Here is a 21,397-nt window from a genome sequence, read left to right on the forward strand (position 1 = left end):
GAGATTCACTCTGTGTCTGACCCCGGGAGTGTGTGATGGGACGGTGTGGATGGAGATTCGCTCTGTGTCTGACCCCGGGAGTGTGTGATGGGACGGTGGGGAGGGAGATCCACTCTGTGTCTGACCCCGGGAGTGTGTGATGGGACGGTGTGGAGGGAGATTCACTCTGTGTCTGACCCCGGGAGTGATTGATCGGGCGGTGTGGAGGGAGATTCACTCTGTGTCTGACCCCGGGAGTGTGTGATGGGACGGTGCGGAGGGAGATTCACTCTGTGTCTGACCCCGGGAGTGTGTGATGGGACGGTGCGGAGGGAGATTCACTCTGTGTCTGACCCCGGGAGTGTGTGATGGGACGGTGTGGATGGAGATTCGCTCTGAGTCTGACCCCGGGAGTGTGTGATGGGACGGTGGGGAGGGAGATCCACTCTGTGTCGGACCCCGGGAGTGTGTGATGGGACGGTGTGGAGGGAGATTCACTCTGTGTCTGACCCCGGGAGTGTGTGATGGGACGGTGTGGAGGGAGATTCACTCTGTGTCTGAACCCGGGAGTGTGTGACGGGACGGTGTGGAGGGAGATTCACTCTGTGTCTGACCCCGGGAGTGTGTGACGGGACGGTGCGGAGGGAGATTCACTCTGTGTCTGACCCCGGGAGTGTGTGATGGGACGGTGCGGAGGGAGATTCACTCTGTGTCTGACACCGGGAGTGATTGATCGGACGGTGTGGAGGGAGATTCACTCTGTGTCTGACCCCGGGAGTGTGTGATGGGACGGTGTGGATGGAGATTCGCTCTGTGTCTGACCCCGGGAGTGTGTGATGGGACGGTGGGGAGGGAGATCCACTCTGTGTCTGACCCCGGGAGTGTGTGATGGGGCGGTGTGGAGGGAGATTCACTCTGTGTCTGACCCCGGGAGTGTGTGATGGGACGGTGTGGAGGGAGATTCACTCTGTGTCTAACCCAGGGAGTGTGTGATGGGAGATTCACTCTGTGTCTGACCCAGGGAGTGTGTGATGGGACGGTGTAGAGGGAGATTCACTCTGGGTCTGACCCCAGGAGTGTGTGATGGGACGGTGTGGATGGAGATTCGCTCTGTGTCTGACCCCGGGAGTGTGTGATGGGACGGTGTGGAGGGAGATTCACTCTGTGTCTGACCCCGGGAGCGTGTGATAGGACGGTGTGGAGGGAGAATCACTCTGTGTCTGACCCCGGGAGTGTATGATGGGACGGTGTGGAGGGAGATTCACTCGGTGTCTGACCCCGGGAGTGTGGGATGGGACGGTGCGGAGGGAGATTCACTTTGTGTCTGACCCCGGGAGTGTGCGATGGGACGGTGTGGAGGGAGAATCACTCTGTGTCTGACCCCGGGAGTGTATGATGGGACGGTGTGGAGGGAGATTCACTCGGTGTCTGACCCCGGGAGTGTGGGATGGGACGGTGCGGAGGGAGATTCACTTTGTGTCTGACCCCGGGAGTGTGCGATGGGACGGTGTGGAGGGAGAATCACTCTGTGTCTGACCCCGGGAGTGTGTGATGGGACGGTGCGGAGGGAGATCCACTCTGTGTCTGAAGCCGGTTTTCCACCCCCCCCCCCCCCCCATCACTCTCGTACTCGGGACCTCAGTGGATTCACGTCGATTTTAACTGCGGGGGACAGGCGCGGGTCAATTAGCCAGGAATGGGCTTTGGTGGAGGTGAGATCCTGGGCTCCTGGACTCTGCTTGTCCGACCTCCCTCAGCCTGGAGCTGAGACGCTACCGTGTCAGTGTGAGGAGCTCCGACCCACTGTTGCAGTGCACAGGGTGTGGGGGGCAACAGAAACCTCAAATAAAACTCGAGTCCGACACAAGACAGGAAGATACAGTGTTTTATTGATTTTTTATGAGAAATATAAATTAAACAATCTGTGAGCTGCTAACGTGCGGGAATAAATAATCTGCTCACAGTCACACACAATTAACTGACCGGCGACAAGGAGTGACCGGTTGAATAATCAGTCCCGTTTCTCACCGTCACTCTGCATCGGGGAACCGATGATTATAAAATCACACTTCAGGGCCGTGTCCGGGATCGCTGCAGATCCAGGGTCACTGCCGAAGGATTTGTCCATTTAACATCATTATATCGGCCAGGCTGCCGAATGCACCGTCCTCAGCAAAGGGAGCAAAAGGATTCTCTCCCGGGATCAGACAGATAGATAGATAGATAGATAGATAGATAGATAGATAGATAGATAGATAGATAGATAGATAGATAGATAGATAGATACTTTATTCATCCCCATGGGGAAATTCAACTTTTTTCCAAAGTCCCATACTCACTTGGGAGCCTCGCACTCGCACATCCGGCGGAAGCTGCCCCGCCGGACAGCAGGCGGAAATACGTCACGGCGGGACCGCTGCGAGCGACGCACACAGCGCGAGGCCCGAGCCGGTTCCGTTAAAACCGTTGGGAATCAGCCCCGGCGCGCGGCCGTTAAAGGTAAGGGTGGGAGTTAAAGGGGAGGGTGGGGAGTCGGCCAAATGTCCTCATCCCGCTGACGGGGATGTTCACACGATCACTGTCAGTCCGGGTCTGACTCCCCGCAGAGATCTCAGTTCCTTCTTCCCGGTCTCACTGAACCGATTGTACACCAGCCTGAAACAGATGGGAGAATAAAGATGAAATAAACAGATTACACAACAGTGTCAGTAACAGGGGACCGGGGTTAATGTTTCAACAACACTCACAGACAAATATCACCAGAAAACTCGCGGATCCGCTGATATTTTATCACATTGAACATTAACACAAACACTCACCAGATCCACTTCAGACTCGGGAGGGTCAGTATGAGGCGGCGGAGAGCGGGGACAGATCGGTCTGTCAGAGAGTTTGATTCCAGGTCCAGATCCGTCAGTGATGGGTTTGTACTGAGAGCGGAGACGAGATCCTCGACACCAGAATCTGTGAGACCGACATTCTCCAGCCTGGAGATGAGAGAGAGTGAGGGTGAAGGACACAGAGAGACAGGAGACGGTACAAATCCCCAGTGTTTATTAGTAACACAATTACTGATCACATTAATGTTCAGTGTCAGACACCCAGTGACTGTAAACACAATCTCCCACAGTCTGGTACTTACCCCAGTTTCTGTATTTTACACTCCGGGTTCCTCAGAGCCGCAGACACCGGTTTCACTCCTGAATCTCCCAGTTTATTATCACTCAGGTTCAGCTCCGTCAGTGATGGGTTTGTACTGAGACCGGAGCCGAGATCCTCGGCACCAGAATCTGTGAGACCGACATCCCTCAGCCTGGAGATGAGAGAGAGAGTGAGGGTGAAGGACACACAGAGACAGGAGACGGTACAAATCCCCAGTGTTTATCAGTAACACAATTACTGATCACATTAATGTTCAGTGTCAGACACCCAGTGACTGTAAACACAATCTCCCACAGTCTGGTACTTACCGCAGTGTCTGTATTTTACACTCCGGGTTACTAAGAGCCGCAGACACCAGTTTCACTCCTGAATCCCCCAGTTTATTACCACTCAGGCTCAGCTCCGTCAGTGATGGGTTTGTACTGAGAGCGGAGGCGAGATCCTCGGCACCAGAATCTGTGAGACCGACTCTCCACAGCCTGGAGTTGAGAGAGAGTGAGGGTGAAGGACACAGAGAGACAGGAGACGGTACAAATCCCCAGTGTTTATCAGTAACACAATTACTGATCACATTAATGTTCAGTGTCAGACACCCAGTGACTGTAAACACAATCCCCCACAGTCTGGTACTTACCCCAGTCTCTGTATTTTACACTCCGGGTTCCTCAGAGCCGCAGACACCAGTTTCACTCCTGAATCTCCCAGGTCATTCCCCCCGAGTCTAAACACAAACAGATAGATTGATGAACATAGTGATTAAAACCGTGGGTCTGAGGCAATTTGATGAGAGAGAGTGAGGGTGAAGGACAGAGAGAGAGACAGGAGACGGTACAAATCCCCAGTGTTTATCAGTAACACAATTACTGATCTGTTTCCTTCAGCACGACTGCGCAAGTCAGCCAGTGAGAACAGCGAGAAGAGTTTAAAAGGAAGACAGATTTACAGAGCGAGCGTCAGAGGAGCGGGAGACAGAGTAGGAAGGCTTTGGCTCGACGGGGCTTCGGCGATAAAGGGTCGAGGCGAGGTAGGTTATCTGTTTACAATACGGACAGAGAGTATGTGTGTGAGGCTGGTTTTCTGTGCTCGGTGTCAGATGTGGGAGATCCTGGAGACTCCCAGCCTCCTGGACGGCAACATCTGCACCCGGTGTGTCGAGCTGCAGCTCCTTAGGGACCGAGTTAGGGAACTGGAGATGCAGCTCGATGACCTTCGTCTGGTCAGGGAGAGCGAGGAGGTGATAGAGAGGAGTTACAGGCAGGTGGTCACACCGGGGCCACGGGAGACTGAAGAAGTGAGTCAGTCAGGAGAGGGAAGGGCAAGAAGCAGGTACTAGAGAGTACCCCTGTGGCTATTTCCCTTGACGATAAGTACCCCTGTTCAAGTACTGCTGGAGAGGGGTGGGGACAGCCTACCTGGTGGAGGCAACAGTGGCCCTGTGGTTCGGAAGGGCGGGGAAAGGAAGAGGAAGACATTAGTGATAGGTGACTCTGTCGTTTGAGGGCCAGACAGACGATTCTGTGGACGCAGGAAAGAAACGCGGATGGTCGTTTGCCTCCCAGGTGCCAGGGTCCGGGATGTTTCAGAACACGTCCAAGATATCCTGCGGTGGGAGGGAGAACAGCCAGTGGTCGTGGTACATATTGGTACCAGTGACATAGGTAGGAAAAGGGAAGAGGTCCTGAAAACAGAGTACAGGGAGTTAGGAAGGAAGTTGAGAAGCAGGACCGGCAAAGGTAGTAATCTCGGGATTACTGCCTGTGCCACGCGACAGTGAGTACAGGAATAGAATGAGGTGGAGGATGAATGCGTGGCTGAGGGATTGGAGCAGGAGGCAGGGATTCAGATTTCTGGATCACTGGGACCTCCTTTGGAGCAGCTGTGACCTGCACAAAAAGGACGGGTTGCACATGAACGCCAGGGAAACCGATATCCTGGTTTGCTAAGGCAATTGGGGAGAATTTAAACTAGAATTGCTGGGAGGGGGTGGGAACTGAAATGAATTGATGGCGGAAAGGGAGGTTGGCTCACAAATAGAGAAAATTTGGAGACAGCGCGAGAGGGAGCATAGGCAGGTGACAGAGAAGGGACGCTCTCAGACCGATGGTTTGAGGTGTGTCTATTTTAATGCAAGGAGTGTTGTGAACAAAGCGGATGAGCTTAGAGCGTGGATCAGTACTTGGAGATATGATGTGGTGGCCATTACAGAGACTCGGATGGTGCAGGGACAGGAATGTTTATTTCGAGTGCCAGGCTTTATATGTTTCAGAAAGGGCAGGGAGGGAGGCCACAGAGGTGGGGGCATGGCACTGTTGATCAGAGATAGTGTCACGGTTGCAGAAAAGGGGAACATCATGGAAGGGTTGTCTACAGTCTCTGTGGGTGGAGGTTAGGAACAGGAAGGGGTCAATAACTCGACTGGGTGTTTTGTATAGACCTCCCAACAGTAACAGGGACATCGAGGAGCAGATAGGGAGACAGATTCTGGAAAGGAGTAATAATAACAGGGTTGTTGAAGTGGGAGATTTTAATTTCCCAGATAGTGATTGGCATCTCCCTGGAGTGAAGGGTTTTGACGGGGTGGAGTTTGTTAGGTGTGTTCAGGAAGGTTTCCTGACACAATATGTAGATACGCCTACGAGAGGAGAGGCTGCACTTGATCCGGTATTGGGAAATGAACCTGGCCAGGTGTCAGGTCTCTCAGTGGGAGAGCATTTTGGAGATAGTGATCACAATTCTATCTCTTTTACCACAGCATTGGAGAGGGAGAGGAACAGGCAAGTTAGGGAAACCTTTAATTGGAGTAAGGAGAACTATGAGCCTATCAGGCTGGAACTTGTAAGCATAAATTGGAAATTGATGTCCTCAGGGAAACGGACCAAAGAAATGTAGAAAATGTTCAAGGGATATTTGTGTGGGGTTCTGAGTAGATACGTTCCAATGAGACATGGAAAGGATGGGAGGGTACAAGATCCGTGGTGCACAAAAGCCGTTGTAAATCTTGTCAAGAAGAAAAGAAGAGCTTACGAAAGGTTCAAAAACTAGGTGGTGATATGAATCTGGAAGATTATAAGGCTAGTCTGTCAGCGAGTTTGATATCAGGTCCAGCCCCATCAGTGATGGGTTTGTACTGAGAGCGGAGACGAGATCCTCGGCACCAGAATCTGTGAGACCGACATTCTCCAGCCTGGAGATGAGAGAGAGTGAGGGTGAAGGACACAGAGAGACAGGAGACGGTACAAATCCCCAGTGTTTATCAGTAACACAATTACTGATCTCATTACTGTTCAGTGTCAGACACCCAGTGACTGTAAACACAATCTCCCACAGTCTGGTACTTACCCCAGTGTCTGTATTTTACACTGCGGGATCCTCAGAGCCGCAGACACCAGTCTCACTCCAAAATCCCCCAGTTTATTATTGTTCAGTCTAAACACAAACAGACAAATTGATGAACATAGTGATTAAAACACTGGGTGTGAGGGCATTTCTCTCACTCGGATATTTCAGGGAACATTAAACCCTTTATTAATTCACTGATCATAGTTCCGATCACTGTCAATGTCCCTCACGACCCAGCCCCAATGAATTCACCGTATGTCAGTAATTTCGTCTGTCGGTGTGACCCCGTAAACTTCACATATTCTCTCTCATTCCCTGATGGTTATAAAAGTGTTCCTGACGTGAGACAGTCGGAAAGGGCAGGGGTGAAGGGGAGAAAGTCAAACAGTGAGAAAGATTTGAGAATCGGGGAAGGTCGATGGGAGATGGAGGGAGAGACATCACCTAAGGTAAAGGATGGAAAGACACAGAAGGAAGCGGATGTGGAAGAGAGATCCCACAAGAGGAAGTGGGATGGGGGAGAGAGATCCCACAGGAGGAAGGGGAATGGGGAAGAGAGATCCCACAGGAAGAAGGGATGGGGAATAGAAATCCCACAGGAGGAAGGGGGATGGGGGAGAGAGATCCCACAAGAGGGATGGGGGAGAGAGATCCCACAGGAGGAAGGGGGATGGGGAAGAGAGATCCCACAGGAGGAAAGGGGATGGAGAGAGAGATCCCACAGGAAGAAAGGGGATGGGGCAGAGAGACCCCACAGGAGGAAGGGGGATGGGGAAGGGTGAGCCCACAGGACGATGGGGATGTGGAAGAGAGACCCACAGGGGGAAGGGGGATTGGGGAGAGAGATCCCACAGGAGGAAGGGGGATGGGAAAGAGAGATCCCACCAGAGGAAAGGGATGGGGAAGAGGGATCCCACCGGAGGAAAGGGATGGGTAAGAGAGATCCCACAGGAGGAATGGGGATGGGGAAGAGAGATCCCACAGGAGGAAGGGGGATGGGAAAGAGAGATCCCACAGGAGGAAGGTGATGGGGAAGAGAGATACCTCAGATTTAATGTCCATGGAAAAGACTGATTCCACAGGAGGTGTGGTGATGGGAACAGTGGCCCAACAGGAGGAATGTTGATGAAGAGAGATGGCACAGGATGAATGGGGGATAGGGAAGAGTTCGCACAGGAGGATGTGGGATGGGGAAGAGAGATCATGCAGGCGAAATGGGGATGAGTAGGAGAGATACCTCATAAGTATTGGGGGGCGGGAAAGAGAGATTCCACGGGAAGAGGGTGTTGGGAAATGAAGACCCACAGGCGGAGGGGGAATGGGGAAGAGAGATCCCAGAGGAGAAAGGGAGATGGTGTAGAGCTATCCCACAGGATTAATTCAGATTGTCAAGTGATCCCAATGAAGGAAGGCAGATGGGGAAGAGAGATATCATGGGAAGAAGGGGTTTGGCAAAGAGAGAACCCACAGGAGGAATGTGGATCAGGAAGTTAGATCGCATAGGAGGGTGGGGGAATGGGAAGAGTGATCCCACAGGAGGAAGGGGAATGGAGAAGAGAGATCCCACGGGAGGAAGGAGCATGGGGAAGTGAGATCCGACAGGAAGAGGGGGCATAGGAGCATAGGACTCACAGGAGGAAGGGCGTAGGGAAGAGAGATCCCTCAGAAGGAAGGGGGATTGGGAAGAGAGATCCCACTAGAGGAAGGGGGATTGGGAACAGAGGCCCAACGGCAGAAAGCGGGATGCGGTAGACATATTCCTCAGGATCAAAGTGTATTGATAAGACAGATCCCACAGGAATTGGGGTGATTGGAAAGGGGGATCTCACAGGGGGTGGGGATGTGAGTGCGATATGGACGAGCGATACCTAAGTAGGAAGGAGAATGGGGAAGAGATATCCCACAGTGGCAGCAGAAAGGGGAACAAAGATCCCACAGGAGGATTTGGTATGGGGAAAATGGACCACACAGAAGGTAAGGGGATGGGGTAGGGAAATCACCCAGGAAGTGGGGGGGGGATGGGAATAGAGGCCCTACAAGGTGGATGGTTAGAGAGATCCCATGGGAGGAAGGGGGATGGGGAAGAGAGATCCCACAGGAGGAAGGGGAATGGGGAAGAGAGATCCCACAGGAAGAAGGGATGGGGAATAGAAATCCCACAGGAGGAAGGGGGATGGGGGAGAGAGATCCCACAAGAGGGATGGGGGAGAGAGATCCCACAGGAGGAAGGGGGATGGGGAAGAGAGATCCCACAGGAGGAAAGGGGATGGAGAGAGAGATCCCACAGGAAGAAAGGGGATGGGGCAGAGAGACCCCACAGGAGGAAGGGGGATGGGGAAGGGTGAGCCCACAGGACGATGGGGATGTGGAAGAGAGACCCACAGGGGGAAGGGGGATTGGGGAGAGAGATCCCACAGGAGGAAGGGGGATGGGAAAGAGAGATCCCACCAGAGGAAAGGGATGGGGAAGAGGGATCCCACCGGAGGAAAGGGATGGGTAAGAGAGATCCCACAGGAGGAATGGGGATGGGGAAGAGAGATCCCACAGGAGGAAGGGGGATGGGAAAGAGAGATCCCACAGGAGGAAGGTGATGGGGAAGAGAGATACCTCAGATTTAATGTCCATGGAAAAGACTGATTCCACAGGAGGTGTGGTGATGGGAACAGTGGCCCAACAGGAGGAATGTTGATGAAGAGAGATGGCACAGGATGAATGGGGGATAGGGAAGAGTTCGCACAGGAGGATGTGGGATGGGGAAGAGAGATCATGCAGGCGAAATGGGGATGAGTAGGAGAGATACCTCATAAGTATTGGGGGGCGGGAAAGAGAGATTCCACGGGAAGAGGGTGTTGGGAAATGAAGACCCACAGGCGGAGGGGGAATGGGGAAGAGAGATCCCAGAGGAGAAAGGGAGATGGTGTAGAGCTATCCCACAGGATTAATTCAGATTGTCAAGTGATCCCAATGAAGGAAGGCAGATGGGGAAGAGAGATATCATGGGAAGAAGGGGTTTGGCAAAGAGAGAACCCACAGGAGGAATGTGGATCAGGAAGTTAGATCGCATAGGAGGGTGGGGGAATGGGAAGAGTGATCCCACAGGAGGAAGGGGAATGGAGAAGAGAGATCCCACGGGAGGAAGGAGCATGGGGAAGTGAGATCCGACAGGAAGAGGGGGCATAGGAGCATAGGACTCACAGGAGGAAGGGCGTAGGGAAGAGAGATCCCTCAGAAGGAAGGGGGATTGGGAAGAGAGATCCCACTAGAGGAAGGGGGATTGGGAACAGAGGCCCAACGGCAGAAAGCGGGATGCGGTAGACATATTCCTCAGGATCAAAGTGTATTGATAAGACAGATCCCACAGGAATTGGGGTGATTGGAAAGGGGGATCTCACAGGGGGTGGGGATGTGAGTGCGATATGGACGAGCGATACCTAAGTAGGAAGGAGAATGGGGAAGAGATATCCCACAGTGGCAGCAGAAAGGGGAACAAAGATCCCACAGGAGGATTTGGTATGGGGAAAATGGACCACACAGAAGGTAAGGGGATGGGGTAGGGAAATCACCCAGGAAGTGGGGGGGGGGATGGGAATAGAGGCCCTACAAGGTGGATGGTTAGAGAGATCCCATGGGAGGAAGGGGGATGGAGAAGAGAGATCCCACAGGAGGAAGGGGAATGGGGAAGAGAGATCCCACAGGAAGAAGGGATGGGGAATAGAAATCCCACAGGAGGAAGGGGGATGGGGGAGAGAGATCCCACAAGAGGGATGGGGGAGAGAGATCCCACAGGAGGAAGGGGGATGGGGAAGAGAGATCCCACAGGAGGAAAGGGGACGGAGAGAGAGATCCCACAGGAAGAAAGGGGATGGGGCAGAGAGACCCCACAGGAGGAAGGGGGATGGGGAAGGGTGAGCCCACAGGACGATGGGGATGTGGAAGAGAGACCCACAGGGGGAAGGGGGATTGGGGAGAGAGATCCCACAGGAGGAAGGGGGATGGGAAAGAGAGATCCCACCAGAGGAAAGGGATGGGGAAGAGGGATCCCACCGGAGGAAAGGGATGGGTAAGAGAGATCCCACAGGAGGAATGGGGATGGGGAAGAGAGATCCCACAGGAGGAAGGGGGATGGGAAAGAGAGATCCCACAGGAGGAAGGTGATGGGGAAGAGAGATACCTCAGATTTAATGTCCATGGAAAAGACTGATTCCACAGGAGGTGTGGTGATGGGAACAGTGGCCCAACAGGAGGAATGTTGATGAAGAGAGATGGCACAGGATGAATGGGGGATAGGGAAGAGTTCGCACAGGAGGATGTGGGATGGGGAAGAGAGATCATGCAGGCGAAATGGGGATGAGTAGGAGAGATACCTCATAAGTATTGGGGGGCGGGAAAGAGAGATTCCACGGGAAGAGGGTGTTGGGAAATGAAGACCCACAGGCGGAGGGGGAATGGGGAAGAGAGATCCCAGAGGAGAAAGGGAGATGGTGTAGAGCTATCCCACAGGATTAATTCAGATTGTCAAGTGATCCCAATGAAGGAAGGCAGATGGGGAAGAGAGATATCATGGGAAGAAGGGGTTTGGCAAAGAGAGAACCCACAGGAGGAATGTGGATCAGGAAGTTAGATCGCATAGGAGGGTGGGGGAATGGGAAGAGTGATCCCACAGGATGAAGGGGAATGGGGAAGAGAGATCCCACAGGAAGAAGGGATGGGGAATAGAAATCCCACAGGAGGAAGGGGGATGGGGATGAGAGATCCCACAGGAGGAAGGGGGATGGGGTAGAGAGATCCCACAGAAGGAAGGGAGATGGGGAAGTGAGATCCAACAGCAGGAAGGGGGAGTGTGAACAGAGAGCCCAGAGGATGAATGGGGATGGGAAAGTGAGATCCCACAGGTGGATTGCTACCCGTGCCACGTGCTGGTTCGGCTTGAAATAATGCAGCTAAATACGTGGATGAGGGGATGGTGCATGAGGGAGGGGTTCATGTTTCTTGACAACTGGTCTTTCTTCCAGGGGAGGTGGGGCCAGTTCAAATTGGGCAGTTTGCACCTGAACTGGAGGGGGACTAACATCCTTGCCGGTAGGTTAGCAAGTTCTGCTCCGGGGGTTTTAAACTAGTTTGCAGGGGGAGGGGGCAGAGTGTTAGACCAGATAGTGATGTGGAGGAGGATAATGGTCATGCGAGGACTGCCTGTATAGACAGATCTCAATGGTTTGTACGTGATAGAAATGTTCTCAGGTGCATCTATTTCAATGCAAGGAGTATTGTAGGTAAGGCAGATGAGTTTAGGGCGTGGATTGGCACATGATTATTTTGACATTATTGCTATTAGTAAGACTTGGTTTGCAGGAGGGACAGGACTGGCAGCTTCATGTTCCGAGGTTACGTTGTTTCAGACGTGATAGAGGGGGAGGGATGAAAGGGGGAGGAGTGGCATTACTAGTCAGGGATAATCTCACAGCTGTGCGTAGACGGGACAGTCCGGAGGGCTCGTCTACAGAGGCCGTATGGGTGGAGCTGAGGAACGGGAAAGGAGTGACCACACTAATAGGGTATTATTATATACGGCCCAATAGTCAGAGAGAATCGGAGGAGCAAATCTGTAGAGAGTTAGCACACCAATGTAAGAAACAGAAAGTTGTAATCGTAGGGGATTTTAACTTCCCACATATTGACCTGGACTCCCACTCTGTGAAAGGGTTAGATGGCGTGGAGTTTGTCAAATGTGTTCAGGAAAGTTTTCTAAATCAATATATTGAGGTACCAACGAGAGAGGGTGCAGTACCTGATCTATTAGGGAACCAGACAGGTCAGGTGACAGAAGTATCTGTAAGCGAACATTCTGGGTCCAGTGACCATAATGTCATTAGTTTCAAGATATTTATGGATAAGCATAGGACTGGTCCACCAGTTAAGGATCTGAGTTGGAGAAGGGCCAATTTTGTGGAAATGAGAGAGGATCTGGGAAGAGTGTATTGGGATAAGTTGTTTTCTGGCAATGATGTATTCAGTAAGTGGATTTACTGAACTGCGCTTACATCCGGAGTTTGCATGTTCCTGCCAGGATTAAAGGCAAAGCTGACAGGGATAGGGAACCTTGTTTTTCAAGGGATATTGGCGATCTGGTTAAGTAGGTGTTTAGCAGGTACAGGCAACAAGGAACAAATGAGATACTTAAAGGGTATAGAGAATGTAAGGGAATACTAAAGAAGGAAATCAGGAAGGCAAAAAGAAGACATGAGGTTGTGTTGGCAGATAATGTGAAGGTAAACCCGAAGGGTTTCTACGAGTATATTAAGAGTAAAAGGATAGTAAAGGACAAAATTGGTCCCCTTGAAGATCAGAGTGATTGTCTATGTGGTCTATGTGTGGAGTATCACGAGATGGGGAAGATCTTAAACAGTTTTTTTTGCGTCAGTGTCTACTCAGGAAACTGGCATAGACGATATGGAATTAAAGGAAACAAACAGTAGTGTCATGGAACGCGACCAGTGAGTGAGTGGGCCAGTGAAGGAGTGGAAATTTAGGGCTTTGACTGAGAGATTCTGGCAGTTTTGGCAATTGGACTGTGCAAATCAAGACAACCAAGATTTGAATAGCTCAGACTCAGCAGAAAGCAGCTGATTGACCAAGCAGTTTGAAAAGCTCAAACAAATAAATAGAGGGGTAGCTCAAGCTGAGCGGCCTGTGGAAAGCGGCCGGTGAGTGAGTGGAGATTTGAGGCTTTGACAGGCCTTTACAATGCCTCCTGAGACGGTGATGTGACTCTCCTGTGAGATGTGGCAGTCTTGGGGCAATTCCCCTCTCCCGCAGAGTCACATCTGCCAGAAGTGCTTGCGGCCGGGCGATCTGGAAGACCGTGTGAGGAATCTGGAGCAGCAGCTGGATGACCTTCGACTCATAAGGGAGAATGAGGCAGACATAGATGAGAGCTACAGGGAGGTAGTCACACCTAGACTGCCGGAAGCAGGTCGTTGGGGAACGGTCAGAGTGGGGAAAGCGAAGGAGAGTAGACAGGAGGTGCAGAGCACCCCTGTAGCCATTCCCCTGAATAATATGTTTACCGTCCTGGATGCTGTTGGTGAGGACGACCGACCAGGTGTGAGCCACGGTGGCAGGGCCCCTGTCACTGAGTCTGACCCTGTGATGCAGAAGGGTGGGACGGAGAGGAGGAGAGCTGTCATCACTGGAGACTCTATAGTCAGGGGAGCAGACAGGAGATTTTATGGATGTGAGATGGAAACCCGCATGGTTTGTTGCCTCCCGGATGCCAGGGTCAGGGATGTGTCTGACCGGGTACATGACATCCTGGTACGAGAGGGAAAGCAACCAGAAGTCGTGATACATATTGGTACCAATGACATAGGCAGGAAGAGGGATGAGGTCCTGAAGGGTGAGTTTCGGGAACTAGGCAGAAGGCTGAAGAACAGGACCTCAAGGGTGGCGTTCTCAGGATTTCTGCCAGTGCTACGTGACAGTGATGGTAAGAATTGGAGGAGATGGCAGTTGAATCCGTGGCTGAGGAGTTGGTGCAGGGGGCAGGGTTTTAGATTTTTGGACCATTGGGATCTCTTCTGGGGAAGGTGGGACCTGTACAAATTGGATGGGTTGCACCTGAACTCGAGGGGGAGCAATATCCTTGCTGGTAGGTTTGCTAGCATGGTTCGGGAGGGTTTACACTAATTTGCAAGGGGGATGGGACCAAGAGCGATAGAGCAATGAAAGAAGTGCATGGAGTAAAGCCAGATCTGACACATAGAGAGGCTTTGAGGAAAGAGCAGCAGAATAAAGGGTATAAAGGCAGTAAGGTAGAAGGGCTAAAGTGTGTGTACTTCAATGCAAGAAGCATCAGGAACAAAGGTGATGAACTGAGAGCTTGGATACATACATGGAATTATGATGTAGTGGCCATTACGGAGACTTGGCTGGCACCAGGACAGGAATGGATTCTCAATATTCCTGGATTTCAGTGCTTTCAAAGGGATAGAGAAGGGGGAAAAGTGGAGAACGGGTGGCATTACTGGTCAGGGATACTATTACAGCTGCAGAAAGGGTGGGTAATGTAGCAGGATCCTCTTTTGAGTCAGTATGGGTGGAAGTCAGGAACAGGAAGGGAGCGGTTACTCTACTGGGGGTATTCTACCGGCCCCTGGTTGCAGCAGAGATACCGAGGAGCAGATTGGGAGGCAGATTTCGGAACGGTGCAAAAATAACAGGGTTGTTATCATGGGTGACTTTAACTTCCCTGATATTGATTGGCACTTGATTAGATCCAAGGGATTAGTTGGGGCAGAGTTTGTTAAGTATGTCCAGAATGGATTCCTGTCACAGTATGTTGACAGGCCAACTAGGGGGAATGCAATACTAGATCCAGTATTATGTAACGAACCGGGTCAAGTCATAGATCTGTCAGTGGCTGAGCACCTGGGGGACAGTGATCACCGCTCCCTGACCATTAGCATTATCATGGAAAAGGATAGAATCAGAGAGGACAGGAACATTTTTAATTGGGGAAGGGCAAATTAGGAGGCTATAAGACTAGAACTTGCAGGTGTGAATTGGGATGATGTTTTTGCAGTGAAATGTACTATGGACATGTGTTCGATGTTTAATGATCTCTTGCATGATGTTAGGGATTAATTTGTACCGCTGAGGAAGATAAAGAATGGTAGGGTGAAGGAACCATCGGTGACAAGTGAAGTGGAAAATCAAGTCAGGTGGAGAAAGGCAGCATACATGAGGTTTAGGAAGCAAGGATCAGATGGATCTATTGAGGAATATAGGGTAGCAAGAAAGGAGCTTAAGAAGGGGCTGAGAAGAGCAAGAAGGGGGCATGAGAAGGCCTTGGCGAGTAGGGTAAAGGAAAACCCCAAGGCATTCTTCAATTATGTGAGGAACAATAGGATGACAGGAATGATGGTAGGACCGATTAGAGATAAAAGTGGGAAGATGTGCCTGGAGGCTGTGGAAGTGAGCGAGGTCCTCAGTGAATACTTCTCTTCAGTATTCACCAATGAGAGGGAACTTGATGACGATGCGGACAATATGAGTGAGGTCGATGTTCTGGGGCATGTTGATATTAAGGGAGCGGAGGTGTTGGAGTTGTTAGGACGGATAAGTCCCCGGGGCCTGTCGGGATATTCCCCGGGCTGCTCCACGAGGCAAGGGAAGAGATTGCTGAACCTCTGGCTAGGATCTTTATGTTCTCGTTGTCCACGGGAATGGTACGGGAGGATTGGAGGGAGGCGAATGCTGTCACCTTGTTCAAAAAAGGTAGTAGGGTTAGTCCAGGTAATTATAGATCAGTGAGCCTTACATCTGTGGTGGGAAAGCTGTTGGAAAAGATTCTTAGAAATAGGATCTATGGGCATTTAGAGTATCATGGTCTGATCAGGGACAGTCAGTATGGTTTTGTGAAGGGTAGATCGTGCCTAACAAGCCTGATAGAGTTCTTTGAGGAGGTGACCAGGCATATAGATGAGGGTAGTGCAGTAGATGTGTTCTACAAGGATTTTAGTAAGGCATTTGACAAGGTTCCACACAGTAGGCTTATTCAGAAACTCAGAAGGATCCAAATGTTGTTTGAAAAAGGTTTCAAAAGTACACCAGGTAATTACAGGCCATTGAGCCGGACATCGGTATTAGATCAATTATTGGAAGGTGTTCTGAGAGATCGGATATACAAGGATTTGGACAACCAAGGGCTGATTAAAGATAGTCAGCATGGCTTTGTTCATGGCAGATCGTGTTTAATGAATCCTGTAGTGTTTTTCGAGGAGGTTACCAAGAATGCACATGAAGGAAAGGCTGTGGATGTTGTCTACATGAACTTTAGTAAGGCTTTTGACAAGGCCCCACATGGGAGGTTAGTTCAGAAGGTTCAGACAGTAGGTATCCATGGAGAGGTTGTAGATTGGATTCGAATTTGGCTGTGTGGGAGAAGACAGAGAGTGGTAGTGGATCATTGCTTCTCAGACTGGAGGCCTGTGACTAGTGGTGGGTCTCAGGGATCTGTGCTGGGACCATTGTTGTTTGTTGTCTATATCAATGATCTAGATGATAGTGTGATAAATTGGATCAGCAAGTTTGCTGATGACACTAAGATTGGAGGTGGTGTGGACAGCGAGGAAGGCTTTCAAAGCTTACAGAGGGATCTGGACCAACTGGCAACATGGGCCAGAAAATGGCAGATGGAATTTAATGCAGACAAGTGTGAGGTGTTGCATTTTGTAAGGACAATCAAGGTAGGACATACACAGTAAATGGTAGGCACTGAGGAGTGCGCAGGAAGAAAGGGATCTGGGAGTTCAGATACATAATTCCCTGAAAGTGGCGTCACAGGGAGACAGAGTTCTAAAGAAGGCTTTTGGCATCCTGGCATTCATAAATCAAAGTTGAGTATAGGAGTTGGAATGTTATGGTGAGGTTGTATAAGACATTGGTGAGGCCAAATTTGGAGTATTGTGTGCAGTTCTGGTCACTGAACTATAGGACGGATATCAGTAAGACTGAAAGTGTGCAGAAAAGATCTGCGAGGATGTTGCCCGCTCTTCAGGAGTTGAGTTACAAGGAAAGATTGAACAGGTTAGGACTTTATTCCTTGGAGCGCAGAAGAATTAGGGGAGATTTGATAGGTTTACAGAATTACGAGGGGTATAGAGAGGGTAGATGCGAATGGGCTCTTTCCACACAGATTTGGAGAAATAAATTACAAAAGGACTTTGCTTCAGGGTGAAAGGGGAAAGGATTAGGGGGAACGTCCTCACTCAGAGAGTTGTGAGAGTGTGGAACGAACTGCCATCTGATGTGGAAAATGCGGACACACTCTGAAGTTTTATGAATAAATCTGATAGATGCATGGATGGGAGAGGTCTGGAGGTTTATGGACTGGGTGCAGGTCAATGGGACTAGCGGAATAAAGTTCTGGCACAGAGCAGAAGGGCCGAATGGCTTGTTTTCTATTCTGTAGTGTTATATGATTTTACGATTCTATGAAGGAATATGGGGAGGTCAGTTCCCACAGGAGAAAGGGGGATGGGGAAGAGAGATCCCACAGGAGAAAGGGGGATGGGGTAGATAGATCCGACTGGAGGAAGGGGGATGGGTTAGAGAGATCCGAAAGGAGGAAGGGGATGGGGAAGAGAGATCCCACAGCAGGAAGGGGGATGGGGTAGAGAGATCCCACAGGAGGAAGGGGGGTTGGGGTAGAGAGATCCGACAGGAGGATGGGGTATGGGGAAGAGAGATCCCACAGCAGGAAGGGGGATGGGGTAGAGAGATCCCACGGGAGGAAGGGGGATGAGGAAGAGAGATCCCACAGAAGGAAGGGAGATGGGGAAGTGAGATCCCAAAGAAGGAAGGGGGATGGGGAAGAGAGATCACACAGGAGGAAGGGGGATGGGGTAGAGAGATCCAACAGGAGGGAGGGGGATGGGGAAGTGAGATCCCACAGGATGAAGGGGGTTTGCGAAGAGAGATTCCATAGGTGGATGGGGGATCGGGAAAAGGAATCTGACAGGAGGAAGGGGGGATGGGAAGGGATAACACAGGAGGAAGGGGAATGGGGAAGAAAGATCCCGCAGGAGGAAGGGGAATGGGGAAGAAAGATCCCGTAGGAAGGGGGGTGGGGAAAAGACATTCCACTGGTGGATGAGGAAAGGGTAATAGAGAGCCGACAGGACGAATGGGGATGCGGACGAGATCCCTAAGAATCGAAGGGGGATTGGGATAAAAAGTCCCACAGGAGGATTCCAAGGGTAAACGATAATCCTACAAGACGAGAGGATGCAGAAATGTTTTGTACGTGTGTGTTGGGTCTGAACAGAGACCCAGAGGCGATGCGGCCTCGCTCTCTATGTATCTGGTAGTGAGCAAAGTCACACACTATCAAGGGCAGGGGAGGTCAATCTCACAATGGTATTTCTTTCCTTCTCACTGGGACAGTCTGCTGACGGTCTCTTGTCCCTCACCGGGAAGGGGGTGTCAATCTCTGACCCACCTGCTGCAGTCAGTGTCGGTCTGGGTGTCAGTAACAGTGAGAAGGAACATTGTCAATGGACGTGTCACAGGCAGCAGGAAACACGGCCATTCCTGTGATTTACTACCATTAAACCAATGGTCGTTGTTCACTGATCTGATGAAGTCTCCAACATCCCTTCACAAGGAACCACAGAACCCTCCCGTCCTTGGGGAATTACTGACCGATCCCCTGGGCATTTGTCACAATTCTTCACAATCTGATTTATCACAGTTTAACCCAAATCCCTTTACATTGAAGTGACACAATAGAACTGTTTCACAGTTCAGAGTGAGAGATAAATCAAGTTACCTCAACTCCTGGCATTTGTGCAGCCCGGGTCCCAACCGTTGGATTCCTTCACACTGAATGTGGCAGTTCCCCAGGTCGAGACGTTTTATTGTATCACAGAGTCCGATGACATGAGACAGGACCGCGCAGTCAATCGGGGTCAGTGTCATTCCACTGAATGAAAGTGTTTCCTCAAATCCCAGTGCGGCCTGAGCCAGTCCACGATTCTGAGACTCAAACAGGTAGTGCAATGTGTTCAGGAGGCTCCTTTTACCAGCTTCACTCTCTGTGTTTCCACTCTTGCGTTTAACCTCCTCCTTCACCCAGTCAATCACACGGCAGATTGTTTCATGAGGAAATGGACCCAGAAACTCCACCAGGCCCCGAGCTGTCATTGGGTTGGAGAGACCAGCAACAAAACGGAGAAATACCTCAAATCGCCCATCTGTCCTGTTGTGGGCATCAGTGAGGAATTTAAGGATATCCCCGGGATGTGGATTCAGCAATTGTGCGACTGCAGCTACAAACTCTTGGATGGTGAGGTGTGGGAATGTGTACACCACACTCTGGGCAGAATCCTCTCTCTCCAAAAGCTCCATCAGGAACCCGGACAGGAACTGGGAAGGGTGCAGACTGTAGTTGATCAAATCTCCATCTGTAAACACAATCTTCTTCTCCAACACTCCTCTGTAGGCCATCTGACCCACCCTGAGTAACACATCACGGGGTTTCTCAATCTCACGGCCGTGGTTTTTCAGGATGTTGTAAATATAGTAGGAGTACAGTTGGGTGATGGTCTTGGGAACTCGCTGTGGGTCCCTGACTCTTTGTGTGAAGAAGGGGCCCAGTGCCAGAGCGAGGATCCAGCAGTAGGAGGGGTTGTAGCTCATGGTGTACAGGATCTCGTTCTCCTTCACGTGTTTGAAAACAGCTTCGGCCACCGTCTGATCTTCAAAATGTCTGATGAAATATTCCTTCCGTTCCTCATCAAGAAATCCCAGGATTTCAGCCCGGACACTGATCTCCGCCTTTTCCAATAAATGTAACGCAGTGGGGCGGGTGGTCACCAGCACTGAACACCCTGGGAGCAGCTTGCCCTGGATTAAACTATACACAATGTCAGACACTTCACACCACCACTCGGGATCTGGGCACTGGTGCTTGGGTTCTGTATCTCTCCGACTGTCCGCAAAATCGATTTTGTGTTTGAATTCATCTAAACCATCGAATATAAACAGTAATCCCTCTGGGTTCTTCCAGACTTCTCTCAGGATATTCCCAAAGTAAGGATACTGATCCAGAATCAGATCCCTCAGGTTTATTCTACAATTAACGGTGTTTAAATCTCGGAATTTGAAACTGAAGACAAACTGGAATTGTTGGTATATTTTCCCCGTGGCCCAGTCATAAACAATCTTTTGTACCATCGTTGTTTTCCCGATCCCCGGGACTCCGGCCACTGCTGCTGAACTCCCAGATTTGGATTTACTCCGGGAAAAGCTGCTCTGGAATAACTGATCAGTACGGATTTTTTCCAGCTGACTGCGGAGTTGTTTCTCTCTATAATCCTCATGGTCTCTGCCTCTTGCCAGCAGCTCATGTTCCACCAGTGTCCGATCTCGAACAGTAGAAATGACCGTGAGCTCAGCGTATCGATCAGCCAGCTGGAAAACCTTCACCTTCTCCGTCATCAGGATCGTGTTCACTCTCAGTGTTTCAGTTTGTGCCCGCAGAGTTTCCTTGTGTTTCTGTTGAACATCTTCCATGGGAACAGAGAACATATTCAAAACGTTAAATGGCTCATCTGACAAAGAACTTTATAACGGTATTTCAGCATTCAGTGTTTGAGATTACATGAATAAATTCAGTGCTTCCATGGATATTAGGACAGTAAGTAAAATTCTGTTCGCAGACACGGAATTGACAGCAATGGATGTCCCTGAAAATGTCCAATCCTCATGTTCTGGTTCTAGTTATTTGTGAAGGTGAACATTCCCCTGATTGCACTTTCTGAGGAAGCTTAAACAAGCATCACTCCCCACTAACATCTTAACTACATTCTACAGAGGCGTGGTTGAGAGTGTGCTGACCTTTTGCATCACAACCTGGTACTCCAGCTGTAGTGCTGCCGACAAAAAGCCTTGCAGGGGGTGGTTAGGGGAGCAGAGAAGGTTATTGGGGTCTCCCTACCTTCTTCCAAGACCTCTTTCAACGTCGATGCCTCCAGAAGACACGGTACATCATTAAAAACCCCTCACACCCTCTCCCTGAACTGTTTGTTCTTCTGCCATCAGGTAAACGTTACAGGAGCATCAAAACTAAAACCACAAGGCTACTGAACAGCTTCCTCCCACAGGCAGTCAGACTGCTAAATAGCTGTTCTATCTGACTCTGCTTTGGACGCTTCTAACTTGCACTGGGCACTTACAACTTGATTTAAAGCGACATGTGGCTGTTGTGTTTTATTATTTACTGTTGTGTTTATTATTTAGTGTTGCGTTTGTTATGTTATGATTGCACTGCTCCTGGGAAACGCTGTCTCATTCTACCCTGCAGAGCTGATGTACGGTTGGAACGACAATAAAGTTTTTGAATCTTGAATATCCTATT

The 21,397-nt window shown here is 50.5% G+C and overlaps 1 protein-coding gene and 1 long non-coding RNA gene across 2 annotated transcripts in view; one reads left to right on the forward strand and one right to left on the reverse strand.

Moving 5' to 3' along the window:
* Positions 1–21,397, forward strand: part of LOC140721622 (NACHT, LRR and PYD domains-containing protein 3-like) — a 1,017,925-nt gene that overhangs the window by 495,934 nt on the left and 500,594 nt on the right. The gene's annotated exons all lie outside the window — the stretch shown is intronic.
* On the reverse strand, positions 3,525–18,878 carry LOC140721600 (uncharacterized). Its single transcript, XR_012097411.1, has 3 exons — positions 18,809–18,878; positions 3,776–3,862; positions 3,525–3,620 (listed from the first exon to the last, which is right to left on the reverse strand). It is a non-coding gene; the product is annotated as an uncharacterized lncRNA (long non-coding RNA).

This window comes from Hemitrygon akajei, unplaced genomic scaffold, assembly GCF_048418815.1.
Source record: "Hemitrygon akajei unplaced genomic scaffold, sHemAka1.3 Scf000058, whole genome shotgun sequence".
NCBI lineage: Eukaryota > Metazoa > Chordata > Chondrichthyes > Myliobatiformes > Dasyatidae > Hemitrygon > Hemitrygon akajei.